Source organism: Brassica oleracea, chromosome C9 (genome assembly GCF_000695525.1).
Source record: "Brassica oleracea var. oleracea cultivar TO1000 chromosome C9, BOL, whole genome shotgun sequence".
NCBI lineage: Eukaryota > Viridiplantae > Streptophyta > Magnoliopsida > Brassicales > Brassicaceae > Brassica > Brassica oleracea.
In genome coordinates, this window is record NC_027756.1 from 38,938,864 (window position 1) to 38,944,609 (window position 5,746).

The window sequence follows — 5,746 nt, forward strand, 5'->3', positions numbered from 1 at the left end:
GAAAATATCATCTAAGTAATGCAGTCAGAATGCAAATCTGCTTTTGAATCTCAGTCCAAGTTTTTAACTCCTATGTATCCATTGTTTTGTTATTGTTTTTTCTCTATTAATATCTCCTTTTACTCTTTTTGTGATGTTTGTGGGATTAGGTGTGCTCCCTAAACACTTCCTGACTAAGGAATAGCTTTTTATTTTAATAAAGTCTCGTAAGCCTTTTGTTGTCCTCTCAGCAATGATTTCATGTTTTTCATGTCTTGTTTCTGTTCATTAGTATGAACTAATTAAGTCTGCTGTCGATATATATTTGAAAATTTAAATATGTTGCTATTACAATATTACTGAATGGTTTTCTTTTTTGTTTTGGAGTATATAATTATGTATTTATATATATGTTTTTTAGTTTGAAAAGAGATGTTCAGTCAAATCTGATGTTCAATAATCGCTTGTAAGCTTATGTACGGAGAAATATACTATACAATGCGGTGTACAGTGTACTATATTACTGAGTTGCCTTTCAGGTTCAAACCTGATATAATAATCTTCTGACAATTTAAACGATACTTGCATGTTAGTGGAAAGAGATACTGAGGTTTTTATGCAATAAAATCAATGTTCGGAACTACGCTAGACGCTAGTCAGACGGTAACCCCGAACCTAGCGAATTACCAAAAAATCGAGGAGTACTCGGAGATTACGCGGGACCTAGTTTTAAATACAATTTTTAATATATTTATAATATATTTAGTTAATTTTAAACATGATAACACATGTTATTAGATATAATTATATTATTTTTTATATATAATTTTAAATGGACTCTTTTTGATTCATCGAACATCTAGATTATTGTGTGTTTGGTACGAAAAATTTCTAAATGAAGTAATTATGTGTTTGTTTTGAGTTTAATAGCTAATTGTAATTATTTAGTAATGAATAATTACACAAAATCTGTCAATAATGAGTAAAAAATAATTAACTGTGTTTCAATTTTACACGGACGAAAAAAAACTTAGGCGGTCAACGCGGGAATTAGATGGTATTACGCGGGTCAACGCCTAGCTATACCAATTTGGGCATATTCGCCCCGGTCAACGTCTAGGCGGCCGCATTTTTGAGCAGGGAATAAAATCATTCAGAACAATAGTTTTTCTATAACCGAACCATTTGGGACCGGTTCAGTTTAGAATTTTGTTTGGCACAGTACGACACACATCAACTCAAAACGGTAACCGATACTGTTCAAAATGTCGGTTCTCTTTTTTTATTTTGAATTTTTTGAAAATTATTTTATTAATAAAATAAATATTAAAATAAAAAAAAATATAAAAATTCATAAAAAAATCGAAAACAAATCATAAAAATCACTTAAAATTCACAAAAAAATCAAAATATTCAACAAAATTTTTTAAAATATTTTATTAATAAAATAAATAAAAAAATATAAAAAATTCATAAAAAAATCAAAACAAATCATAAAAAGTCAATAAAATTCATAAAAATTCAAAAAACTCACATAAAAGTTTACAAAAATAAAAGATTCACAACAATATTTATATTATTTTATTAATAAAATAAGTATAAAATACCTAAAATATAAAACAATCATTGAAAAATTCGAAACATATCACAAAAATTCACAAAAATCAAGAATAAAATTATATGTGGTTTTATAAAAGCGACTAAGGAATAATGTGCATTGAGTGTTATTAAATGGGTACCCTCAAGCTATCATTAATATACATTATTCCCTTTAACAGTCTTGAAATTTTCCCAATCTAACCAACACACACATAGAACATAATAGATTAAAAAAATTCAAAATAGCAATCAGTCTCTGGGTTATGATTACTCTAATTCAGATTAGAAAAATTCATTATCTTCAAAAGATTCTCGTGAATGATTTGTTTTAAATTTTTTATGAATTTTAATATTTTAATATTTATTTTATTCATAAAATAATTTTATTTTGTGAATATTTTTTTTTTGAATTTTGAGTGATTTTTATGATTTGTTTTGAATTTGTTTTATGGATTTTTATATTTTGTAATTATTTTATTAATTTATAATATAAATATTGTTGTGAATCTTTATTTTCGTAAAATTTTATGATTATTTTTATATTTATTTTATTAATAAAATAAGATAAAATACTATTTGTGAAATTTTTGAATTTTGTGAATTTTATTAACATTTTATGATTTATTTTGAATTTTTAAAATTTTGTATTTTTATATTTATTTTATTAATAAAATAGTTTTAAAAAATTTGGTGAATATTTTGATTTTTTTGTGAATTTTTGGTGATTTTTATGATTTTTTTTGAATTTTCTTTTATGAATTTTTATATTTTCTTTATTTTAATATTTATTTTATTACTAAAATAGTTTAAAAAAATCAAAAAAAAAATCGACACGTCGTCGATTTTGAACAGTACCGGTTACCGTTTTGACTTGATGCACAAGTAAGCCAAGTTGGAGGTTTCTTTTGATAAAAGGGTCACTTTGAAAGTTTAAAGTGGTTGTTAAATATTTTCAGGGTTTAAAGTGTAAGTTGCTGCCACCTTGAAGGTTTTTTATGCGATTTTCCCTTATTAAAAACACCAACCCGGATTTTGGTTTTTTTAAAACTCTCGTCTTTTTAATATACTATAGACAGCATGAGGATAATGAGTAGTGCTGGTAAAAAAATAAATAAGTAAACTCACAAAATCTGAAGAGCCTAATTAGCAAAGAGAAAACTTTTTGATCCACGGAATTGAAGTCTATATATGTAAATTATATGGTGAGAGAAGCAAAAGCATGAAGATGAAATGGAGGTCTCACTAAATACTAGGGATGGGCGTTTGGGTACCTATTCGGATTCGGTTCGGGTCTATTCGGGTTTCGAGTTTTCGGGGTCAAAGATTTCAGCTTCATTCAGATATTTCTAAGGATCTTTGCGGGTTCGGATAACCTATTAAAATTATTTTTAAAATTTTAAAAGTCAATATATACTTTAAATTTCTCAAAATCTATAAACAAAATATTATATTACATAAAAATTTGAATAACATATGTCAAAATACCTAAACGTAACATATAATTTGATTTAGTTTGAATATTTGGATAGATAATCAATAGATATTTCAAATATTTTTGGTGTTTTGAGTATATTTTAGCTATTTTAGACATTTACTTTTGACTATTTGTATATATTTTCAAGTATTTTGGACAATTTAAAAATATCTTATATATTTTGGATATTTTTAATAGACATTAATTCTAAAATATATTTATATAAGAGGGTATAAAAGTCAATTTCGGATACATTCGGATACCCGAAATACTTAGGTTCGGGTTCTGTTCCGGTTATTTAGATACCAAAATTTTGAACTCGTTCAGATATTTAATCAATTTCGGTTCGGGTTCGGTACTACTTTTTTGGTTCGGGTTCGGTACAATTTTTCGGGTCGGATCCGGTTCGGTTTTTCGGATTTAGATTTTTTGTCCAGCCCTTTTTTGTCCAGCCCTACTAAATACTGTTGTCATTACAATATTAGACAACAAATTAATTGCTTCTCGTAAGTGTATGTGACTTCTCATTTTTTTCAATGTCTAGCCAAAGCAACTTCTTTGGCTACTAACATAACTGTAACTTCTCTTGAAACTCGCGAGGTATATAAATATAGGAGAGAGTCACACAAAAAAACACTTTTCACTCTTTTATTACACAAAAGAACACATTTTACTTGATGCATACAATTGCTGAGATCGAGGTATGCTTTATACCAAATTGCCCTCCACATCTCAATTAATGAATGTAAAGTTTTTATGATAGTGAGAACTGATAGTAGCCACACAAAATAATTGATAGATACCAAATTACTCGAATTGCTTACTCCTCTCAAAAAACACTTACGGCCTCTTGTCGGTAGCTGACGTCGCGTTGCTCTCTTCACCGCCTCCTCTGTGGCTGCTCCGCCTCTTCCCTTCCCTTCCTCCGGTGAAGCCACTCTCCACAGTTGTAGATTTCGAACCGCCGCTACGGTCAAACCTACCGCATGATTGGGAAATTCATATCCCAGCAAGTGTTTCACATCGCGAATCAGATTTCAACTTTGGAAAATTTGGAGAAAGTTGCTTACTTTATGATTGATTAGTGAAAATTGCGACGCAGATGGTCAAATCTGAAACTTGAACAGAGACTCTAGCCTTAATTTTTAGACAAACCTTAATCACCTTACAACCACCACCATCTCCATAACCATCACCACCACCTCATCTATGGTATCCACCACCACCGCTTCCACCGGACTGAACTTCGTTCATAACCACCAACGCTACCTCCATAACCACCACCGCCAACGGTCTCCACATCCACCGCCTACGGGACTAAACTTCGTTCATAGCCACCACTGCCATCTCCACAACCACCACTGCCACCTCTACCACGGTCTCCACATCCACCACCACCTCCATAACCAGCATCATCTTCATTTAGGCATCTCTTAAATCTGACTTTAACAATTTACTTTTCTATTCCCCTATGGTTGGACCTGAAGTTATGAGATCAATCAAATTGATTTTGTGTGATAACGTTTAGTTCTTTATTTCTGGGTTTTTTTGTGTGAAGCTCTGAGTCCATGGTAAGCAATTGGGTCGTTGGGCGCGAATAACTTTATGCTGTGTGAAAAACCACAAGAGGAGAAGAAGAAGACGAAAAAAGACAATGGAAAATCGAGTTTCTCAATTAATAGAGTTATGAAATGAAACTTTAAGGCTTGGATTAACAAATCTTAAGAAAAAAAATACATTAGAGTGGATTTGTATAACGTTTCTTTCTCTCTCGTACAGAAGAAAGAGAAATATGATTAAAAATACAATGACAAAAAACGAAAGAAAACGAATTTCGATTTAGTTAAAGGACAAAAAGGACATTACACACACCAAAAGTGTCTCCAGCAGAAAGTGTTCATTTATGTAATCAGAAACTAAAAAAGTGTCTCTTAGAATAATTTTTTCTAAATACAGAGTGTTATATACAATTTATTAATGAGAAACCCTAGTGTGGACGTACATCGTCTTCGAGGCTTGAGAAGTCTTTTTTAGAAAGAAGCTTGAGAAGTTGAGACCAGCATTGTTAGTTTCCGTTTCAGTTTCGATACTTCAGATAATGATTAGGGTATTAAGATCGGGTTGAAAAAATTATAATTATCGTAGAGGAATTAGAGAATTTCAAATATAGATTTTTTTGCTCTCCAAAAAGGAACTTCAAAACTTCAAATTTTGAGTTTTAAAAAGTGACTCTAAATTTGAAGTCTCATCTTTTTATTTGCATTTTAATCCTTATAATTAATTACACATCACATATATGATTCTTAAGTATTTTCTCATTTATCGTTTTAATCTTTAAATTTTTTGTATATCATAAATATTTCAAATTTATTTTTATAAATTCAAATTTTACACATAAAATTAGATAAAAAATTTTAAAATAGATTTATAATATTATAAAGGGCTTTTTGCAGAATTGACCTATAACTTAAAGTCAAACACAAAACTAACCTCCTTTTTTTTGAAAATTGGTTTTGCCATATTCACCCCACAAGTTCATATAATTTACGAAAATGCCATCAATTTTTTTTTTCTTTTTTTTTTCGAAAATAACATTTTTACTCTCTCCCCCTCATCATTTTCAAGTAATTACAAGATTGCCATTGTCATCAATACCACAACCACCATGAACAACCAATTTGAAGCTCTTAATGC